A 12933-nucleotide genomic window follows, 5' to 3' on the forward strand; every position below is an offset into this window, starting at 1 on the left:
TGGCTCCTCCTGAGTGCACCCGGTCTCCCTGCTACCACCATCCGCTCGCCGATGCCCCTGAGGCTGTGACTCCTGTGTTTCCATTTTTGGCTCATTCTCTGTGCCAGCAGTTGTTGTTTTTCTCCCCATGTGGTGCCCCTGACTGAGTTATTTTTGTTGTTTTCCGCTTTTCCCGCTGTTGAACCCCGCTCCCCGCCGCTGCTCTTCCGTGGCACACCCCCTTTTCTCTTGGACCCTCTCCCCTTCCCATTCACCACCCCGCTCCCGTCTCCCAGCTGCTCCTCCCTCCCACTGGACATTTAAGGCGCTTCCACACAATGGGTAGCGGTGACCTGACCTGACCTGGTCAGAGCCGGTCGCTCAACCCGCCGCGTGGCTCCTCCTGAGTGCACACAGTCTTCCTGCTACCACCGTCCGCTCGCCGACGCCCCTGAGGCTGTGACTCCTGTGTTTACGTTTTTCGTTCATTCTCTGTGCCAGCAGTTGTTGTTTTTCTCCCCGTGTGGTGCCCCTGACTGAGTTACTTTTGTCATTTTCCACTTTTCCCGCCGTTGAACCCCGCTCCCCGCTCCCTGCCGCTGCTCCCCCGCGGCCCACCCCCTTTTCTCTTGGACCCTCTCCCCTTCCAATTCACCACCCGCTCCCGCCTCCCAACTGCTCCTCCCTCCCACTGGACATTAAAGGCGCTTCCATGCGACGGGGAGCAGTGACCTGACCTGACCTCGTCAGAGCCGGTCGCTCCACCCGCCGCGTGGCTCCTCCTGAGTGCACTCGGTCTCCCTGCTACGACCGCCTGCTCGCCGCCGCCCCTGAGGCTGTGACTCCTGTATCTCAGTTTTTCGTTCATTCTCTGTGCCAGCAGTTGTTGTTTTTCTCCCCGTGTGGTGCCCCTGACTGAGTGATTTTTGTTGTTTTCCGCTTTTCCCACCGTTGCACCCCGCTGCCCGCTCCCTGCCGCTGCTCCCCTGCGGCCCACCCCCTTTTCTCTTGGACCCTCTCCCCTTCCAATTCACCACCCCGCTCCCGCCTCCCAGCTGCTCCTCCCTCCCACTGGACATTTAAGGCGCTTCCACGCGACGGGGAGCGGTGACCTGACCTGACCTCGTCAGAGCCGGTCGCTCCACCCGCCGCGTGGCTCCTCCTGAGTGCACCCGGTCTCCCTGGTACCACCGCCCGCTCGCCATCGCCCCTGAGCCTGTGACTCCTTTGTCTCCGTTTTTTGTTCATTCTCTGTGCCAGCAGTTGTTGTTTTTCTCCTCGTATGGTGCCCCTGACTGAGTGATTTTTGTTGTTTTCCGCAATTGCCCCCCGCCCCCTGCTCCCTGCCGCTGCTCCCCTCAGGCCCCTCCCCTTTTCTCTTGGACCGTCTCCCCTTCCCATTCGCCTCCCCGCTCCCGCCTCCCAGCTGCTCCTCCCTCCCACTGGACATTTAAGGCGCTTCCACGCGACGGGTAGCGGTGACCTGACCTGACCTGGTCAGAGCCGGTCACTCCACCCACCGCGTGGCTCCTCCTGAGTGCACCCGGTCTCCCTGCTACCACCGTCAGCTCGCCGATGCCCCTGAGGCTGTGACTCCTGTGTTTCCATTTTTCGTTCATTCTCTGTGCCAGCAGTTGTTGTTTTTCTCCCCATGTGGTGCCCCTGACTGAGTTATTTTTGTCGTTTTCCGCTTTTCCCGCTGTTGAACCCCGCTCCCCGCTCCCTGACGCTGCTCCCTTGCGGCCCACCCCCTTTTCTCTTGGACCCTCTCCCCTTCCCATTTGCCACCCCGCTCCCACCTCCCAGCTGCTCCTCCCTCCCACTGGACATTTAAGGCGCTTCCACGCAACGGGGAGCGGTGACCTGACCTGACCTCGTCAGAGCCGGTCGCTCCACCCACCGTGTGGCTCCTCCTGAGTGCACCCTGTATCCCTGCTACCACCGCCCGCTCGCCACCACCCCTGAGGCTGTGACTCCTGTGTCTCAGTTTTTTGTTCCTTCTCTGTGCCCCGAGTTGTTGTTTTTCTCCCCGTGTGGTGCCCCTGACTGAGTGATTTTTGTTGTTTTCTGCTTTTCCCGCCGTTGCACCCCGCTGCCCGCTCCCTGCCACTGCTCCCCTGTGGCCCACCCCCTTTTCTCTTGGACCCTCTCCCCTTCCAATTCACCACCCCGCTCCCGCCTCCCAGCTGCTCCTCCCTCCCACTGGACATTAAAGGCGCTTCCATGCGACAGGGAGCGGTGACCTGACCTGACCTCGTCAGAGCCGGTCGCTCCACCCGCCTCGTGGCTCCTCCTGAGTGCACCCGGTCTCCCTGCCACCACCGCCTGTTTGCCGCCGCCCCTGAGGCTGTGATTACTGTATCTCCGTTTTTCGTTCATTCTCTGTGCCAGCAGTTGTTGTTTTTCTCCCCGTGTGGTGCCCCTGACTGAGTGATTTTTGTCGTTTTCCGCTTTTCCCGCAGTTGCACCACCGCTGCCCGCTCCCTGCCGCTGCTCCCCTGCGGCCCACCCCCTTTTCTCTTGGACCTTCTCCCCTTCCAATTCACCACCCCGCTCCCGCCTCCCAGCTGCTCCTCCCTCCCACTGGACATTAACGGCACTTCCATGCGACGGGGAGCGGTGACCTGACCTGACCTCGTCAGAGCCGGTCGCTCCATCCGCTGCGTGGCTCCTCCTGAGTGCACCCGGTCTCCCTGCTACCACCGCCTGCTCGCCGCTGCCCCTGAGGCTGTGACTCCTCTATCTCCGTTTTTCGTTCATTCTCTGTGCCAGCAGTTGTTGTTTTTCTCCCCGTGTGGTGCCCCTGACTGAGTGATTTTTGTCATTTTCCGCTTTTCCCGCCGTTGCACCCCGCTGCCCACTCCCTGCCGCTGCTCCCCTGTGGCCCCGCCACCTTTTCTCTTGGACCTTCTCCCCTTCCAATTCACCACCCCGCTCCCGCCTCCCAGCTGCTCCTCCCTCCCACTGGACATTAACGGCACTTCCATGCGACGGGGAGCGGTGACCTGACCTGACCTCGTCAGAGCCGGTCGCTCCATCCGCTGCGTGGCTCCTCCTGAGTGCACCCGGTCTCCCTGCTACCACCGCCTGCTCGCCGCTGCCCCTGAGGCTGTGACTCCTCTATCTCCGTTTTTCGTTCATTCTCTGTGCCAGCAGTTGTTGTTTTTCTCCCCGTGTGGTGCCCCTGACTGAGTGATTTTTGTCATTTTCAGCTTTTCCCGCCGTTGCACCCCGCTGCCCGCTCCCTGCCGCTGCTCCCCTGTGGCCCCGCCACCTTTTCTCTTGGACCCTCTCCCCTTCCCATTCGCCACCCCGCTCCCACCTCCCAGCTGCTCCTCCTTCCCTCCTCCCTCCCACTCTCCATTTATGGCAGAGTCCGCGCAAACGCTCAGCGTTCACCCGCAGCGAGTGCACTGATTGTGCGCCGAAGGTGTGCCAAAATCAAGCCCGTCTGCGCCTGTCCGTGCCTGGACCGCGCCCAGTCCCAGTAACCCTGGATCCCGACGATGCCAATGCACCCGACAAACCTACAACACCGCCACCCTCCGCACACTCAAAACCAGCCGGAACCCCTCCTGCCACCTGGCCACCCCGAAACGCACCCACGGACCCTTCACCTGCCCAGAGTGCAAATTAACCTGCAGCCATCCCGGGCCGGCACCCGCCAATCCTACCACCAGCAAGAATCACCTCAAGGACATCCTGCTCAACACCCGCTCCGTCCACCGACTCGCAGTCAAACTCTGGATCCTCCTAGACACTACTGCACCCGACGTCGCCTTTCTCACGGAAACCTGGATGAACACCCCCTCAGCCCCCGACATCGCCATAGCCATCCCCGATGGTTACAAGATCACCCGGAGGGACCGCACCAACCAAACCGGAGGAGGCATCGCCATCGTCCACAGAAACACAATCCGCATCACAACCAACTCGGAAGACACCCTCACAGCCGCCGAACACCTGCACTCCCAGATACACCCCGACCCCAGAACCACCCTCAGAGGCACCCTAATCTACAGACCCCCGGGACCACGCACTCAATTCAGGAAGCCATCGCAGACTTCATTAGCCCGCACGCCCTCACCTCCCCAGACTACATCCTCCTAGGAGACCTCAACTTCCACCTGGAAAACAACAATGACAGCAACACCACCACCCTGCTGGACAACCTCGCCAACCTCGGACTCAAGCAACTGGTGAACACCCCCACCCACTATGCCGGCCACACGCTTGACCCCGTCTTCTTCTCCAGCAAGTACATCTCCTTCAGCCACTCCACCGGACTCCACTGCACAGACCACAGCTGCGTCCACTTCTCCTTCAGGAAAACCACAGCCCAACACCACCCGCAACAGGCCCCTCGCAGAAGCTGAAGCAAGATCACCACCGACCATCTCACCACCTCCCTCAGCCAGAACCCTCCTACCATCACAACGGACCCCAACGATGCGGCCCGCAACCTCACACAATGGCTGGCCAACTGCACGGATGAACTCGCACCACTGAGGAAATCACCCAGCAGACCCCACAGCAAGAAAGCCTCGTGGTTTACCGACGACCTCATAAACTCGAAGAAAACCTGCCGCTCCCTGAAGCAAACCTGGCGCCATGATCAGACAACAGAGAACATGACAGCCCTCAAGAACGCCACCCGCATGCACCACCAACTGATCCGCACCACCAAGAGAACTACATAAATAACAACGTCTGGACAACAACACCCACAACAGCAAGGAACTCTTCAGCAATGTCAAAGAGCTCTCCAACCCCAGTGCCTGCAACAACAACATCACACCCTGGCAAGACCTCTGCGACTCACTCGCCTCGTTCTTTCACTGCAAGATCGCCGACATTCACAACAGCTTTGGAGCCACCGAACCAGCCCACCCAACCGCCACCCTCCGCACCAGGACCCAGGTCACCACCGAAGACATAGGAGAATGACCGAGCTTCTATCATCATCAGGCCACTACATAAGGATCACTCGCAACCCTGAAAACGCCCTAAAAAAGCGTATTCTAAAAATGGTCCAGAAAGCTGTATCACAGAACCAAATCTGTGAGGATGAGGCGGAATTTCTGACCCCTAGTAACACCAAACTACCCATAATCTATGGGCTACCCAAGACCCATAAGTGCAGTACGGATCCACCGTTGCGACCTATTGTCTCGACGATTGGTTCAGCCACCGAGCCACTGTCTAAATATATCGACAAATTTTTAAATCCTATGGTGACTAAACTTGAATCGTATGTGCGTGATACAGGACACTTCATTCAGCAGGTGGAAGGCACTCAATTCTTTGAGAACTCTGAAATCATGGTCACACTTGATGTAGAATCATTGTATTCTAACATACCCCAGAGAGGAGCGTACGATGCCATTGATACTGTCATCTCTAGGAACACTGAAATTACAAACAAGGATTTCATTATGGATTGTGTCAAAATAGTTCTATTTGAGAACTACTTTGAGTTTGATACCACCATATACAGACAGGCATCTGGAGTAAGTATGGGAGCAAGTTGCGCCCCAAGCATAGCCTGCCTGTACATGGGTGAGTTCGAAAGAACCAATGTCTTTAATGAAATGGCCGCCTTCTATGAAAACGTTAAAAGCTGGAAAAGATTTATCGATGATATTTTCTTTATCTGGAAGGGGGCCGAGGAACAGCTTCACGAATTCATTGAGTGGATCAATGCGGCGGATGCCAATTTGAGATTTACCAGCCACCTGAGCACAACCAGAATAGAATTCCTTGATATTTGGATCGAGCACCACGACAACATCATTAAGGTCTCACTTTACACCAAACCCACAGCGCGGAACACTCTACTCCAATATGCTAGTTACCACCCACGGAGTCAGAGGGACAGTATTCCGTACAGTCAGTTCCTTCGCATTAGAAGGAACTGTACATTCATGGATGACTTCTTAAACCAAGCCGACATTCTGCAAGAAAAACTACTATTCCGGGGGTATCCACCTAGACTCATCAAAGAGTCATTCAAACGAGCGAGATACACGGACCGGGAGGCCATGTTTGTTGAAAGGGAACCAGAAAAACTAAAACAACTTGTATGTGTGACCCGCCATTCAGAACTGAATCATAAAATAAGACAAGCTATCAACTCAAGTTGGCATCTTTTGAATCTGGAAAATGATAAGATACACCTACATCGTCCCATCTTCGCGTTCAAAAAGAACCCCAACCTTAAAAACCATCTGGTTCGGGGTAAGATTCAAGAAAACCCTGTGGAGAGACAAGCAACCATCACTGGCTTGGAGCCAATATATGGCAACCACAAATGTGGGACTTGTCATATTTGCCCACAAGCCATTACTGGCGGGACTGTGAGCACAAATACCCGCACAGTGTCTGTAATACGAAACAAAAATATGACTAATTGCCGGACCAGCAACATTATCTACTTGATATTGTGTCCCTGCAATCTCCCTTATGTTGGAGAAACTGGTAGGGAATGTAGGACACGAATTGGTGAGCATAAATCTAATATCAGGAACCAAAAGCTGACCGCCCCATTAGTAACCCATTGGATGGAAAAAAACCACACAGAGCCAGAACTTCGATGGTTTATCCTGGAAAAAATAAGAACCAACCCAGGAACCGACACCACAAGCCTAAGAAAAAAACGGGAGGTATTCTGGATTTTTTATCTCAATGCGGTGGAAAAAGGGCTAAATGAAGAATGTCCGTGGCACCAAGCCATCTTATAGAAATTGACTAACTGAAGGTATATATGCTGAAGAATTGACGGTATTATACGATGGGAAATGTGGAGAATCAACCGGATGGAAGATGTTATTCTTACACCCAGTATAACTTTATAGAAAAGAACCCGATTTGACTTTTGTAATTATTCTATAAAGTATAGAAGACTTCCTGTTTAAATATAACATCTTTAAAAAATGACATAATCTGGCTTTGCCAATTAGCTTTTTTAGAACATCTAACTTCATTAATAAAAAGGTTCAGCGTAATATGGCTATATAGCTACAATAATTTTACCCGGTATCAAACCTTAGAAAAATAGGTTTACATAATATGGCGGACCCGGTTTGTGGATTGGCTGTGTAACCGCAAACAGCCGATCGACCGCCTAACGTAGGTTTAACCAAGATGGCGGAGATGGTGTATGTAGATCGAGAAGTCCTTCTTCACTGTCCACCAATTGCGGGGCACAGCTGTGGAGAGTTGGCGATAGCGCGAAATAATGCGTATTTAAATGCAAACACAAAACGTACAGGCGAGTGTCCTGTATCACGAAGTTGGCCGACCGAGGCAGCCGGCGGAACCCCATCAAATGAAAACGACCGACTATTATACGGTAAGCGCGGAAGAGCGAGCAAATAGGGATTTTAACCTGTAAAACTACGTGGGTAAAAACACTGCATAACGGGCGTTTGTATCTCTTCTCGCCCTTGCTTAGGAACCCGCGGATGCGGTCCCCCGCTATGGTTCTAAATACTGTCGGTGGAATCCATAAACTAAAGCCGGGCTTGATTTAACTCTAAGGTAAATACTGTTATTGCGACTACTGCGCAGTAAACCTATGAGTTTTCCCAGATGTATAGCCCTTGTTCATGCATCTCCGAGTTATTGTTCCATATCTGGAAAGGGTCTATCTGAAATCTCTTTATACCAATGGGCTCGTGTCAGTTTGTTTATCTGCCCTCTCCTTACTAAACATCGGGGGAAATTCACATCATGGAAAGTAACAAACGAGTCATTTTAAAACTGACTCTGGCATTAAAGTGTGCCACCAGGGTTTCATAGCAGCAAGAGATGTGATGTTTAACTACACCCTTTATGTCCATCTGTTTCTTTGTGTGTATTAGTTACGGAAATACCAGACGCACTATATATTTTTTTACCCGATCTATGGCATCGAAAGTAAAGGATTAGAAAATACAGGTAATAAAACATAGATGAATCTCTGGGTTTAAATTACAGCAATATGGGCAAACCTCGAAACTAACAAATACGCATTATTGTGCCATGTTACTAATAGGAATATCTATCAACTATCCCTCTTCCTGATGCCCGGCAGTATTTAATGAAGAAGCTATAACTAACTAACTGAGCAACAAACCGGAAGGTAGAATTTCATGCTAATTTTCTTATTAATAGTGGGGCCTGACTATCCCGTTAAAAACGTATGAATGGCGTCTTTAATCCCCTTGTCTTCTCCATACCTAGAAGGACCTGATATCTCTGTCTGTCCGAAGTGATAGGATTCATTCGACCGAATTAATTGATCTGATAACCCTATAGGAGGGGCCACGGGTGGACTCCTTAAACCTGGGTAAATGAATATTTCTTTATCTAGTATATGAGAAAGTTCAATTAATTTCTGATTGCAATTGGTGACTGAATGTACCTTCTCATTAAGGTGATAAAAGGAACTTACCCCCTCCTAAAATGGTGAAGGTGATCCTTACTTCGTAGGCGTCTCCAATGACCTAACCAGGTAACATTTATGAAAGTGAACTATCGGGTATTATAGTATGTACCAAATAGCCATAATCTGTTCCAGGTAGATAATACGATCTGGCTATCCCTCTGTCGTAAATAATTTCCGTCTTTTTCTATTTAGCAACCTTCTTTTTTTAAAAAAAATAAATGAGAAACTGTCTTGGTGAAACTAGAGGTCTTAGGTGGATGAAACTAAATATGTGAGATCAAAGAAAAAAAGGTGTGTGATGTTATATGTTGTTGTAAATTAACTCTACTATTCATTTGGCTAAGGCTATCTGTATGCCTTCTTTGGATTCCACGAAATAGGGAATTCTGACTTGGGGAGTGTCTTCAGGTGGTCTGTTTATGCACAGTGTCAAAAATGTCATCCTGGCATATATTGAATCAACTCTTTTCAAAAATGTTTGGCAGAGTGATGGAAATTTAAGTAAATGAAATGATAGCATATGTCTCTTTTGTGTCCGTTTATCAAAATTTGTAGTACTAAGACATGATTCTTTCACTTCTAGATTTTTTACTCCTAACCCCTGCCCAGCATACTACCTTGGCCCTGACGAAGGTGCGGCCATATTGGCCTTCCACCGAAACGCGCGTCGGCACGTTGTCCCAGGAATACGGCAACCGTTCCAAAGAAACATCAGGACCCGTATTAATACCACCCTCCTGGTTTAACCCCCCGTTTTAGGCAACTTATTTAATATCTATTGTTGCCTGCGCCAGGACTATAAGAATGGATGAATGAGAGTCGAATGTCCCTATTGTAGCTAGGAAACTCCCTGTGTGAATGAGTGTGGTAGATTGATTGAAGTGTGGGCAGACCCTAATCCTGAAAAGAATTTTGCTTATGTATTTTGTGAAATATCACTGATTATTTAAATTTATATATGTATGTCTTTTGAATATATTTAAGAAGAGAGAAAATTAAAAAATATGTATTTTTTCAAAACATGTTGTCTAGTTTGGTTGGAATGACTTAGTTTTGTCCTGTGCAGCCTCAGCCTCTGAGTTAACCACCCCCTCACTTTATCACAGTAGGATCCCCTAGCTGGGACCTCTATAAATAACTGGCAGGGTACCTTCTAACTTTCTTTATACAATACACCACCGAAGACACCGCCCGCACAATGAGCACCATCCACTCCGGCTTCCCTACCGAACCACGCCCACACCAGATCTTCAATAAAGCGGACTCCATCATCGCACCCCAGCTCCGGGACGTCATCAACAGCTCCTTCACATCCGCCACCTTCCCGGAGAGCTGGAAACACGCCGAGGTCAGCGCTCTCCTGAAAAAACCCACCGCGGACCCCACGGACCTCAAGAACTTCCAACCCCTCTCGCTCCTCCCTTTTCCTGCCAAAGTCAATGAGAAGACGGTCAACAAACAACTCTCCTCATTCCTTGAGACAAACGGATCGCTCGACCCATCACAGTCCGGTTTCCGAGCAAACCACAGCACCAAGACCGCCCTCATCGCAGCTACCAACGACATCAGGTCAATGCTCGACAATGAGGAAACCACAGCCCTCAACCCCCTGGACCTCTCAGAAGCCTTCGACATGGTATGCCAACACACCCTGATACAACGCCTCAGTGACACCAGAATCCAAGGAGCAGCCCTGGAGTGGATCATCTCGGCCTCGCCGGAAGAACGCAGAGAGTTCGCCTTCCCCCGTTCCGGTCCACGGGTACCAAAGTCATCTGCGGCGACCCTCAAGGTTCCTCGCTCAGCCCCACCCTCTTCAACATTTACATGTGCCCCCTCACAGCCATCGCACGCAAACACAACCTCAACATCATCTCCTACGCCGACGATACACAGCTGATCCTCTCCCTCACCAACGACCCGGACACTGCCAGAGCCAGCCTACGAGAAGCGATGAGAGACGTTGCGGAATAGATGATGCTCAGCCATCTGAAACTTAACTCAGAAAAGATGGAAGTCGTCATCCGGGGACCATCCCCCTCTGCCTGGGACGACTCCTGGTGGCCACCCGCCCTGGACACCGCCCCCAAACCCACAGACCACGCACGCAACCTAGGCTTCATCCTGGACCCCTCCCTCACGATGAGCAAGCAAGTCAAAGCTGTCTCAGCATTCTGCTTCAACACCCTGCGCATGGTCCGAAAAATCTTCCGATGGATCCCCACCGCAACCAGGAAGACGGTCACCCAAGCCCTCGTCACCAGCCGCCTGGACTACGGAAACACCCTCTACGCCCGAACCACAGCCAAGCTCCAGAAAAGACTACAGCGCATACAGAATGACTCGCCAAGACTCATCCTGGACATCCCCCGCCACAGCCACATCTCTGCCCATCTGAAAGATCTGCACTGCCTCCCCGTCAGCAAGAGAATCACATTCTGACTCGTCACCCATGCACACAAGGCTCTACACGACGCGGGCCCCAGCTACCTCAACAACCGCCTCTCACTCAACACACCAACCCGCCAGCTCCGTTCCGCCAGCCTCGCCCTCTCCACCATCCCACGAATTCGCAAAGCCACCGCCGGAGGAAGATCCTGCTCCTATCTAGCAGCCAAGACATGGAATTCCCTCCCCACCCACCTCCGGCTGACCCAGGACCATCTCGCCTTCAGGAAACAACTCAAGACCTGGCTGTTCGAGTAGTAGCGACCAGCCCACCCCCCCCCCCAGCACCTTGAGACCCTTACGGGTGAGTAGTGCACTCTACAAATTCCTTGATTGATTGATTGATTGAATTCTCCCTGGCAACACTATAGTCTTCTTTCCTGGGCTCATTTCAAACATCTCTGGCAAAGTGCTTTTGCTCTGTTCCTGAATTTCGCATTCAACCATAACTGTCCAAACAGACGGATCATAGCATCTCTTCCCAACTGTGAATCTCCGTGAAACATCCTAGCCATAGGAGCAAGCAGATAATCAGGTAACACAGGTCTACCATCAAGATGAACAATGACACCATCTTCAACCCTTCTCTGACAACCTATCTACCTCCCACCTTTTGGTTCTGCTCCATTTTGCAAATCTCTCACTTCTTCCCACATACTCACACCTTCAAGCAACATAAGTTGGCTGCTGTTTTCACCTACTTCAACTTTTTTATTTATAGCCATTCTGAATTTGGCACAATGTAGGGCTAACTGGTCAGCATATCGGTTACCAGCTGTCACTTTGTCATTTCCAGATTTGTGAGCAGCACACTTGACCACAGCAACTTCTTTTGGTAACTGAATTGCTTCAAGTAAATCTTTTACATAATGACCATTTTAACTGGAGAACCTGAAGAACAGAAACTCCCTTTGCATCCATAGTTGGCCATAGTCATGCACAACCCTGTAACCATACTGTCAGTGTATATGGTTACTTTCCAATTATTCCCAAATTTGCAGGCTTTTGTTAATGCAATCAATACGGCTATTTGTGCAGACTTGACTCCAGGGAAATAATATGCTTTAATTGGACCTCCCAATGTACACACAGCATAGGCAGCACTTAGACCTCCTTCCTCATGTCTCATACATGAGCCATCTGCAAACAGCTCAAATTCAGAATTAATTAATGGCTCTTCTCTTATTTCTGGACGTGGTTTTGTACTATATTCAGTCGAAACGATACAATCATGTTCAATTTCTTCCTTCACTTCTGCGAAGTGTGAATTAGGTAGCAGTGTTACTGCGTTCAGAATATTACACATAGCAATATTTACATTTCCTGCACCTACAGGATTCTCTCATACTTAGTCAGCTGACTAGGTGTGAGAAACTGGGCCTTGGTCCTGGTTAACAGGATCACAACTGTATGTGGAACATACACAGTTACAGGATGTGCCATAATAATGGACTCACTCTGCTCTAGGCTCATGCAGTTTGCAGCTACTGCTTTCAGACATCCGGGCAATGCAGATGCCACTGGGTCTAATGTGGAAGAAAAAGTATGCCACAGGACGTCTCATCAGACCGTGAGTTTGAGTTAGAACTGAAAGTGCACAATTATCTCATGTGTCACAGAAAAGTGCAAAATCTTTTGAATAGTCAGGCATCCCTAATGCTGGAGCTGTACACAGGCATTCTCGTAATTTCAGAAAAGCAGTCATGCTTTCGTCATCCCATTCTACTGGGTCTTTCGCTCTTTTCTTTGCCATTTGTATTAATGGCTTTGCTAGAACAGCACATCCCACAATCCATTGCCTGCAGTATCCTCCAAGAAACATTCTGATCTCTTTCTGAGTTTGAGGCAAATTCATGTTTGTGATTATTCTGATTCTTTCTAAAGTAACCCTTCTGACACCTCTTTCTATCTGGTGCCCGGGATATTTCACTGACGTGGTTCAGAATTTAAATTTCTCAGATGACACTTTATGTCCTCCTTCACCTAAATGATTCAGTAAAGCAATGGTATCAACAACACAGTCTTTTCGGGTTTTAGACACCACCAATAGGTCGTCTATATACTGGACCAGTACTGAC

Source organism: Lissotriton vulgaris, chromosome 4_1, assembly GCF_964263255.1.
Source record: "Lissotriton vulgaris chromosome 4_1, aLisVul1.2, whole genome shotgun sequence".
Classification (NCBI taxonomy): Eukaryota; Metazoa; Chordata; class Amphibia; order Caudata; family Salamandridae; genus Lissotriton; species Lissotriton vulgaris.